Source organism: Lethenteron reissneri, chromosome 67 (genome assembly GCF_015708825.2).
Source record: "Lethenteron reissneri isolate LAM-NWPU_2019-01 chromosome 67, ASM1570882v1, whole genome shotgun sequence".
Taxonomy (NCBI): domain Eukaryota; kingdom Metazoa; phylum Chordata; class Hyperoartia; order Petromyzontiformes; family Petromyzontidae; genus Lethenteron; species Lethenteron reissneri.
Window position 1 is genome coordinate 2,678,013 of NC_083845.1, and position 11,447 is coordinate 2,689,459.

An 11,447-nucleotide genomic window follows, 5' to 3' on the forward strand; every position below is an offset into this window, starting at 1 on the left:
CATCATTCCCTCCACCCATCACTCCAACCACCCATCTATCCATCAATCAGTCAATACACACATCCATCCATCAATACATCCATCCATCAAGCTGTCCATCAATCCATATGTCTATCCAATGCTTGAAACCGTCCACCTTTCTGTCAATCCGTCCACTTACCATTTCATCCATCTGCACATCCTTTTTCCGTTCATCTGTCCATCACTGCCACCACCACCATCATTATTGTCACCACCACCACCATCATTATCATCACCACCCTCATCATTATCATCACCATCATCATTATCATCACCACCGTCATCATCACCACCACCCTCATCATTATCATCACCATCATCATTATCATCACCACCTTCATCATCACCACCACCGTCATCATCATCACCACCACCGCATCATTATCACCACCACCACCATCATCATTATCATCACCATTATCATCATCATTATCATCATCACCACCACCACCATCATCATCATCACCACCACCATCATTACTATCACCACCATTATCATTATCACACCATCATCACCATCATCATTCGCACCATAATAGTTTTTTTTAGGTTAGATCGCATAAATGTAACATTTATATTTCTATACATGTAATATGTTAAATGTAATATTAATATTTGTATACATTTTGTATTTATATCAATATTAATTTAATATTTAAGCGGGGGAACCAAAAAAACACTTTTTATTATGTACGATATTGGTTGTGAAAGCCTCTCATTCGCACCACCGCCATCATCACCATCCAGTGATCCGTCAGTCCATAATTCCTCCCCTTCATCCCCCCCCTCCTTCCCTGCCCGCCCCGCCCTCTCCGCCTGCCCCACCCGCCCCGCCCGCCCCGCCTGCCCGCCTGCCCCGCCTGCCCTGCCTGCCCTGCCCTCCCCGCCTGCCCCACCCGCCCCGCCCTCCCCGCCTGCCCCGCCCGCCCCCCCGCCCCGCCTGCCCCGCCCGCCCCGCCTGCCCCGCCCGCCCCGCCTGCCCCGCCCGCCCCGCCCCGCCCGCCCTGCCCGCCCCGCCTGCCCCGCCTGCCCTGCCTGCCCTGCCCTCCCCGCCCGCCCCGCCGCCCCACCCGCCCCGCCCGCCCCGCCCGCCCCGCGCTCTCGACCGTGCGTGTCGCTGCGTCTCCGCCTCAGGAGTTCGAGGTGCTGGCCCAGATCAAGCTGCTGCAGTCGGCGTGCAACAGCTACAGCCTCCGCCCGAGGAGCGCTTCCTCGCCTGGTTCCACAGCCAACCGAGCCTCTCCGAGGAGCAGAGGTACCTAGTGTGTGTGCGTGCAGCAGAGGTACCCGGCGGCGGTGGCGGCGCGGGCGGTGGCGAGCTTCTCCCAGCGCGAGGGGGGAAGAGCAATGGATTGGAGTGGCCCAGCGAGTGGTGGTGACGACGCTGACGACGACGATGACCGTGATGGTCACGCCGATGGCGGTGGCGATGATGTTGATGATGATGGTACAGTGATGGTCATGTAGACGGTGGTGGCGATGATGATGATCAGGGCGATGACGATGATGACAATGATGATGCTGGCGACGATGATGATGACTGTGATGGTCACGCCGTTGGTGGCGATGATGACGGCGATGACGACGGCGATGACGACGATGCTGTTGTGTTCCAGCTACTTGTTGTCGCGCCAGCTGGAGCCGCCCGTGGAGAGCACGCTGTCCCGTGCCCCCGCAAGAAAGTGATCCGCCACTTCAGCGGGTGAGACAGATGGGCGTCGCTAGCGCTCACCGCCCCCACCCGCTCACCCGCTCGGCCGCTCACCTCTCACCCGCTCCCCCGTTCTCCACTCACCCCTCACCCCGCTCACCCCCGCTCACCCGCTACCCGCTCCCCCGCTCACCCGCTCCCCCACTCACCCGCTCCCCCACTCAGCTGCTCACCCGCTCACCCGCTCACCTGCTTACCCACTCCCCCTCTCACTCCCGCCTCCTCCGCTCACCCCTCGCTCCCCCCACCCTCACCTGCTTACCCACTCCCCCGCTCACACGCCTCACCTCTCCCCCGCTCACACCGCTCACCTCTCCCCCGCTCACCCCGCTCACCCATCACCCGCTCACCCGCTCACCCACTCACCCACTCACCCGCTCGCTGCTCACCCGCTCACCTCTCCCCCGCTCACCCCGCTCCCCACTCACCCGCTCCCCCGCTCACCCACTCACCCGCTCCCCCTCCGCTCACTCCCGCTCACCTCTCCCCCGCTCACCCCTCACCCGCTCACCGTCACCTGCTTACCCACTCCCCCGCTCACCCGTCACCTCTCACCCGCTCACCTGCTTACCCACTCCCCCGCTCACCCACCTCTCCCCTCGCCCCCCTCACCCGCTCACCAGCTCACCCGCTCACCCGCTCACCTGCTTACCCACTCCCCCGCTCACCCCCTCACCTCTACCCACTCACCCGCTCACCCACTCACCCCGCTCACCCCTCTCACCCACTCACCCGCTCGCTGCTCACGCCGCTCACCTCTCCCCCGCTCACACCGTTCCCCCACTCCCCGTTCCCCACTCACCCGCTCACCCGCCTCCCCCGCTCACCCGCTCACCCACTCACACCGCTCGCTGCTCACCGGCTCACCTCTCCCCCGCTCACCGGCTCACCTCTCCCCCTCACCCATTCCCCCACTCAACCCGCTCCCCCACTCACCTGCTCACCCACTCACCCACTCACCCGCTCCCCCACTCACCCGCTCACCCTCTTATCCGCTCATCCACTCGCCGTTCGCATTGCCGTTTTACGGGCGAGGGGGGGGCGCACCCTGAACCGCGCGGTCCCTGGGGCGCCGTGCCGATCGGCTCGGCGGTCAAACGGCGTCGGCGGCGGCGGCCAGGGGGAGAGAGGTCGGTCGTCGCTGCGCTGGTTTTCTGTTGGCGCTGGGAAGCCCCCGGCCGCTACGACGGTAGCGGCGGCGACGTCCGGCCAGCGAGTCGGGGGTCGATAACGGGGCGGGGGGGGGGAGAGCGTGGCAAGCACGGGGCACGCTCCGTCAGTCTGGAGGCGGCGCGGGACACGCGGGGGTTATTGGCGCCGCGTAGACAGACACGCACCACGTGACCGCTACTGGCTACACATCCCCCCCCACCCCCTCCCCAGTGCTGACAGATTACTCGGTTGGGATCACGCAGGAGCAGGCAGCAGCAGGCAGCAGCAGGCAGCAGCAGCAGCAGGCAGTAGCAGCAGCAGCTGGCAGTAGCAGCAGCAGCAGGCAGTAGCAGGCAACAGACAGCAGCATGCTGGCAGCAGCAGCGACACCGCCCCCTTCTGCAAGAAACCTCCTGAACAGGAGTCTTGAGACTCGGCGAGGCCTTCCAAGGCGCCATGGTGGAGAGATGTTAACTACCTTGCCTGGTGTACAGGAGGTCGTGGGTTCGATCCCGACCCTGATGCCTGCTGCTGTATATTTGGAGTTTGCGTGTCCCTCTCATCATCATCACGGTGGCTAGGAGATGTTAACTACCTCGCCTGGTGTACAGGAGGTCGTGGGTTCGACCCCGACCCTGACGCCTGCAGCTGTATGTTTGGAGTTTGCGTGTCTCTCTCTCTCTCCACGTGGTGGCGTGGATCGTTCCTCCGGGTCCTCAGGTTTTACCCCTCACGCGTTTTGAGAATCGCGCGCGCTCACGAGTATTCGACTGCTGCTATGAATTTCCACTCCCTTTGAGCATACCATTTGTGATGGCTAGGTCGCTACTGAATAAGTAATATTGTTTTTAAAACTTAAAAAAAACACGCTTTTCTGAATTGTACTAGTAATGGCAGAACTCCACGACTCCAGGAAATGGCCCCGAAGCTTGCTGTAGACGTAGGGGCCGTGGCCAATTACAGCCAACGTGAGTTGACCGTGGACAATTAGACCCAAGCCGAAACATAACATATAAAAAATAATGTTTAAAAATATATATTTTGTTGTTTTTATGATAGAATTTAGTATTGTCATCGGTATGACGTACGTACACCAAGTTTGCAGTCGATACCACATTGGGAAGGTGGGTTAAAATTTAGTTACAAGATTTGAGGATACAACAACGACAACAACAACAACAGACAGAGCGAGTTAAATGAAAGCGGTAACAAGTTATCTCCGTCGCTCCGTGCGGCTCACCTGGTTAACTACATATGTGTGAGTTTATAGTTTAGAAGAAGCGGAGTAATATTGTTGTTGTTGTTGTCGTCCCACTCCCCGCCCCGATGTCCCTTCCTATCTCAGCAGCGTCTTCTCCGGAGTAATATTGTTGTTGACGTTGTTGTTGACGTTGTTGTTGTTGTCGTCCCACTCCCCGCCCCGATGTCCCTTCCTATCTCAGCGCGTCTTCTCCGGAGTAATAATTGTTGTTGTTGTTGTTGACATCGTTGTTGTTGTTGTCGTCCCACTCCCCGCCCCGGTGCCTCTCCCTATCTCAGCAGGGGTCTTCTCCGGGGCCGACTCCCCGTTCCTGGCGGCCGAGGGGGGGGGGGGCCCAGGGTGCGGCGCTGCCAGTCGGGGCCGCGTCGGCTCAAGCGGCAGCGCCTCGGAGGGGGAGGGCCCCCCCCCAACGCCGCCCCCCCCCCTCCCCCACCGCCGCCGGGGGGCGGAGCGGCCCCCCAAATCCGCACGAGCGGCTCGGAGCCGGAGATCCGCATCTTTGTGATGCCACCCGGCCGGAGGGGTCAGAGGTGAGTGAGGGAGGGGGGTGGTGGTGGGGGGGAGAGAGGGAGAGAGAGTGTGAGAGAAAGTGTGAAAGTGTGAGGGGGGGAGAGTGTGAGGGGGAGAGAGAGAGAGGGAGTGTGAGAGAGAGAGTGTGATAGAGGGAGTGTGGGAGAGTGTGAGAGAAAGTGTGAAAGTGTGAGGGGGGGAGAGTGTGAGAGAGAGTGTGAGAGTGTGAGAGAGAAAGTCTGAGAGAGAGTGTGAAAGTGTGAGGGGGGGAGAGTGTGAGGGGGAGAGAGAGAGAGGAGGGAGTGTGAGCATGTTGTGAGAGAGCGAGTGTGAGAGAGAGAGTGTGATAGAGGGAGTGTGGGAGAGTGTGAGGGGGAGTGTGTGAGCGTGTGAGCGAGTGAGCGAGTGTGAGAGAGAGAGTGTGATAGAGGGAGTGTGGGAGAGTGTGAGGGGGAGTTGTGTGAGCGAGTGAGCGATGTGAGCGAGTGTGAGAGAGGGAGTGTGATAGAGGGAGTGTGGGAGAGTGTGAGAGGGAGTGTGTGAGCGAGTGAGCGAGTGTGAGAGAGAGAGTGTGAGAGAGGGAGTGTGGGAGAGTGTGAGGGGGAGTTGTGTGAGCGTGTGAGCGAGTGAGAGTGTGAGAGAAGGAGTGTGAGACTGAACGTAGCTGGTTTTGAGCAACACAATCTCAGTGCTCAAAAATGCCTGCGAATCCCTGAGCGTAGCAGTCACAGCAACACCGCCCCTCCTGGGACAGCCTCGCAGGACCCTCCCGCTACACCAAGGATGTTGATGCTCTATCAAACCATCTTTTTAATGTCACCAGCTAATGCCCGCTGAGCCATATCGCTCTTCGTCAGAAGCGACTTTGCCATCACAAATGACAGCTCTACGAAGTGGCTTATCATCATCATCATCGTCATCATCATCACCTGGAAATCTACCGCAGCCAAATACTCTCTAAACCCGTGGTTGATTGTAAATGTGGGGGGGGAACCGGAGGACCCGGAGAAATATCCACGTGAACCACGGTGGAGAGAGAGAGACGCAGACTCCAAACACAGGGGGGTGCTTCAACAACATGTGAACACTTCCGAGAATTTGCAACAACGCCACGAGAAGTGGTGCCGCCTCCGGGCTCTGGGGACCACCTGGAGGAGATTCCAGGCACGCGTCGCAACGATGGCCAACACGTGGAGACTCTTTGACTTTTTGTAGCTATTAACGTGACATTTGTTATCGTGGTACAGTGTGTTGTTATTATCCGTTCCTTTTCCATTAAAAACGATAGTCCCCATATGAGTGTTAAACATTTTTTTGAAGCGCCCTGTATACAGCGGCAGGCGTCCGGTTCGGACGGAAGCCTCGCGAGGTCGTGAGTTTCCCGAGGAAACAAACGCAACAACAACAACGAATGATCCCCCGTCTCTCTCGCCCGCGCTCCCACAATGCATCAGTGGGACGACACGGACACGGCTTCGAGGGCAGCTCGGACGCATCGTTGGCTCCCCCCCCCCGGGCGGCCGCCTCCGCCTCGACGCCGGGGTCTCCCGAGAAGAGGCCCGGGCCGCGGCGGCGACCGCCGTCGACGGCGCGATGCTGGCGGCCCCTTCGTCGAGGCCGGCGGGGGCGCGGACGCACAAGCGCTCGGATCGGACGTGCCGAGCGCCGCGCGCGCCGCGTCGCCCGCGGTGCAGCCGCCGCTCGGAGGGGGAGTGCATCGTGCGCGTCAGCCTGGAGAGGGCCAACGGCAACCTCTACAAGAGCGTGCTGGTGAGTCGTGACAGTGACACGCTGTGGCGCGCGTTCATGGTGACGCGCCGTGACGCACCGTGACACTTTCCCCTCTCTCTGTCCTCTCAGCTGACGAGCCAGGACAAGACGCCGGTGCCATCCGCAAGGCCATGACCAAGCACAACATGGAGGCCGAGAATCCGGATGACTTCCTGCTCGTGCAGGTCATCGGCGAGGGCAAAGGTCAGAGGACAACGCTCGCAACGACCGTTTATCGAGCGTCCCACTTTCGTATCTTTATTCAATTGTAAAAAAATTAAAATTCTGCAATTTATCATGATTGTGCGTTTGCCATTATATTTATTATTATTTTTAAATCACATTTGCTGAGCACAGGCCCAAAGGCCCAAAAACGCCAAGTGGCCAGCAACTACCAGCATCAATGGAGGTGCATTTGGCCGGATGGCTCAGCGGTAGAGCGAGCGGCTCGCAGACCACCTCACCCAAGCCTCTCACAAACCACGTGACCCAAACATCTCACAAACCACGTGACCCAAACTCTCACAAACCACGTGACCCAAACATCTCACAAACCACGTGACCCAAACATCTCACAAACCACGTGACCCAACATCTCACAAACCACGTGACCCCAAACATCTCACAAACCACGTGACCCCAAACATCTCACAAACCACGTGACCCCAAACATCTCACAAACCACGTGACCCCAAACATCTCACAAACCACGTGACCCAACATCTCACAAACCACGTGACCCAACATCTCACAAACCATGTGACCCAAACATCTCACAAACCACGTGACCCAACATCCTCCCCCCCCCCACATCTCACAAACCATGTGACCCAACATCTCACAAACCATGTGACCCAAACATCTCACAAACCATGTGACCCAAACATCTCACAAACCACGTGACCCAACATCTCACAAACCATGTGACCCAAACATCTCACAAACCACGTGACCCAACATCTCACAAACCACGTGACCCCAACATCTCACAAACCACGTGACCCCAAACATCTCACAAACCACGTGACCCAACATCTCACAAACCACGTGACCCAAACATCTCACAAACCATGTGACCCAAACATCTCACAAACCACGTGACCCAACATCTCACAAACCAGTGACCCAAACATCTCACAAACCATGTGACCCAAACATCTCACAAACCACGTGACCCAACATCTCACAAACCATGTGACCCAAACATCTCACAAACCACGTGACCCAACATCTCACAACCACGTGACCCAAACATCTCACAAACCACGTGACCCAAACATCTCACAAACCACGTGACCCCAACATCTCACAAACCACGTGACCCAACATCTCACAAACCACGTGACCCAAACATCTCACAAACCACGTGACCCCAACATCTCACAAACCACGTGACCCAAACATCTCACAAACCACGTGACACAACATCTCATGATTTAGATTGTTTTGCTGCTATAAATATCCATGTGACTTGACACTTTGTTGAGCTATTGCTTGTGGCCAGGCCACTTCTGAAACATCAGTTAATGCCTCAGTGGTCTTTTCCTGGTGAGATAAAAACTAGTTGTGTTTGTACATCTTTAAATGATTTATTTACATTTAAAGCTTTCGTGACTGCAGGGATTCTTATTCTTGGTTCTTTCGGTAAAGTCACGTTGAAGGGAAATAATAAAAGTAAAACAATACAATTCTCACGACGTTTTCATTACAACACAAGCAATCATATTTTTTTTTTTAAATTCTTGCTCTGGTTTTCACACCTGATGATGATTGCTTGTGTTGCAATCATCATCCCTTCTACGTGACTTTACCGAAAGAACCAAGGATATAATTGATTTACCTTCCTATCGTGTTTGTTGTATTGTTTGTTGTTGTGACGTTCTTACCCCGTGCCCCTACATCTGTAAAAAAGAGCTTTAAAGCTCATCGGATTCCTCCTGCAGTAGAAAGAAACAAACATTCTGATTCTGAATACCGGAGCTATCCAAAAGCACAGGTTCACCGAATTCCATGGAACAGAGAAGTGTGTCGCTTTACAATTGCCGTGCTCACCTCCCACGCCGGGTCACCTGTGCTGGGTGCCCCCCCCCCCCCCCTCTCTGCCGTGCAGAGTTTGCGATCCCGGACGGCTCCAACGTCTACTACGCCATGGTCACCTCGCCCAGCTACAACTTCATTCTGCGCAAGCGCTCCTCGGGGCGCCGGCGGGGGGGGGCGGCACCCTCCTCGCCATCCCACCACTCCGCCTCCTCCGCCTCCTCCTCATCCTCCTTCTCCTCCGTCGCCGCTGCGGCCCCGCGGGCCCACGCCAGCGCCCGCGCCGCGCTGGCCGAGACGTTCTCGCGCCCTCACGCTCTGAGCGGGCCTCACGCCCCGGTCGTCGCCGCCGTCGCCGCCAGCAGCAGCAGCAGCAGCAGCGTCCGCTCCTTTTTTAATCCACGGGCACAAAACGGAGCCACGCCGGTTTCTGGCTCGGCGAATGGCCGAGCGGAAAACCAGAAAACCACCGTGTCGTAGCGCGAGGGGACCCCCCCCCCCCCCCCGCACGCCGGCTGGTGGTCGCGTGCGGCGGCACGAGTGGCGGTGCTGGTGGCGACGGTGGCGGTGGCCGGGGGGAACTGTCCACCTTGGGACCAAAGCTATCTGGAAAGAATCGCGCGCATCCAACACGGCGATGGGGACCGAGGGGGGCTCTGAGAGCGGCTCCGCCGAGGGGTGGGGGGCGCGGTGAACGTTTGTCCGGTTTTGCCGAGTCCCTTAAAGCGACGCAACTTCATACCGAAAGTTTCGTTCAGATCGGACCGCCTTGACGAGCGCTATCGTGAATCCCTCCCACCCCCCGCACCTCCAACCCCCCCCCCCTCCAATCCCCCCCCCCTCCAACCCCCCCCCGGTCCCGCCGTTACAGACAGACGGACAGAGCCGCAGGAAAAACGTTCTCAACCTCGTTTGGGAAAGCCTTAAAAAAAAAAATTGTCGGTGACCTGCGGGAGTCTGCGATTGGTGGTTCGAGGTCACATGACGCCAGTGTGCCGATTGGCCTCTCGGTCTGGGCCCCCGTGACGCGCCTCGGGGCGTTGTCGGGAGCCGCGTGTCGCGTAACGATTGTATATATCTATTTTTATTAACCGCTCAACATCTTCTGCACTCGCCACGGAGCCTAAAGACCTCCTCTATTTTTACACTTTTCTAGCCCAACGTGGACCGACCGCGGAGGGGCACTGGCCGGAGAAGCCGAGGTGGCCGTCGTTTCACCGGCGGGGGGGGGGGGGGGGGTGGGCCGGGCCTTCGTTTACAAAGCGCGCCTGTGCTCGGCCGTCACGCCGCATCCAGGATTCCTCTCGCGGCGCCTGCGGTTACTGGTCACGTGCTCCTCTCTGGGGGCCCTGCCACTACCGTCTCCCGGCGACGCAGGGGGGTGTTTCCTGCGCCCGGCGCGCCGCGTCTCGCGCACCGCCTCTCTCGCCGCGGTTTTTACTTTTTACTCTCCGCCGGCTTGCCGGCACCTTCTGGAGTCTGCCGGCCACACAGAACACAGTCGGTGGCAATCGAGCCCTGGTTTGCGGCGATCGATGTTAGGTGAAGCAAGGCCTTATCAACAAAATGTAAATTTTATATATATAAACAAAATGAAGATACCTCCTTCCCCCTGCGTCGTCACCTCGTCCGACGCCGGGGGTTCTGTATTTTGTACGGAGATCACTAAATCGGTGTCTTTTTGCTTTTTTAATGGGCTGTTGTGGTTTTCGGCCGTCACGCTCTCCCGGCGAAGGGGCGGTGGCCCCGCCGTGGCCCAGCCGTGGCCCGGCGGTCGCGGTTCGAATCCGGCAGGCCACCCTGGTTAACACCGCGGCGTGTGTGCACGCGCGCGTGTCTGTGTTTTGACAGTCAAAATAATAATATGGCGCGGCCGTCCAATTTTACTCGCAGCGGACGCTAAAAATACCAGTGGCGTCGTTCGCAAGAGCTAGTAGGCCGCTGTGTGCCGGTGTTGTGGTAAGAATGTTGCCAAATTTTCGTCGCAAAATCACACCGCAAATCACTCGATTTGGAATCGTACGCGGCAACCATCGCCCCCCCCCCCCCCCCCCCCCCCCCCCGAACTGCGAAAAACTCAGCAGGACCCTCGTGACTAAAGAGTCAAGCGACTCGGTGACGCTTTCCTGGCCGGGTATAAACAGGGCCTGATCAATATAATGTGGTTATGATAACTAAACAATGACGTGGCCTTCTGCACAGAACGCAAACATTCCCTCCCTCCCTCCCGGTGTCGGGGAACGGTGCATCGTGAGCTGACCTCAAGGGATTACGCCGCTCAGTTGAGACTCGGCGACTGGTCACCCTGGTTAATAGCTGCCGGCTGTGCGGGGATTGACCCAAGTATATAAACATATATATATATATCTAATCACGTCTACGCCGGCCCACTTTGCAAGTGCGAGATGAAACATTTCAATGAAAATCATCTAAATCCCGTGGCGCGTGCGATGGCGTTGTTGTACAACTTTGGGAATTAAACATTGGGGTTGAGGGGGCAATTTAATCAAAATAATCTCGATTTTTTTGAAAGCGCCTTTTCTTGAAGCCAAGGCCCCCCCCCCCCCCCCCCCTGTACGTAGCGTTATTATCCTCCCTGTTGTTAGTTAATTGTTTAGCCATGCAATTAAAATAGTCGTCAGGATCACCTGCAACAAATGGGCGTCTTTTTTTTCTTTCTCTTTTGTAAAAATCAACGCCGTTTTCTTTTTGCACCTGACGACAGCCCCGGGCCATGCGGGCGTTTGTAACTTTAGTAAGTTCTCTCTCTCGTAACTGTAGGGTGAGGCCGAGCAGTCGGCTCCGTGTCCGGAGGAGAGACGCCATCCACCCGTGGGGCACAGCCCACCACGTGGGTGGCAGCCACCGGGCACCCCCCGCCTGGCAGGGCACTTTCGATAGCCGCCCGCGAAACGCAGCCCCTTCGCCGATGGCCTCGTGTGCGTAAAGAGCGGCGCGCGCGGAGAGCGAATGTACGACGTCGTT

At 57.5% G+C, this 11,447-nt stretch overlaps 1 pseudogene; it reads left to right on the plus strand.

The window, feature by feature from the left end:
* LOC133360100 (ral guanine nucleotide dissociation stimulator-like 1) overlaps positions 1-9,276 on the plus strand; it is an 11,605-nt pseudogene extending 2,329 nt beyond the window's left edge.
* Positions 9,277-11,447: the final 2,171 nt, after the last annotated feature.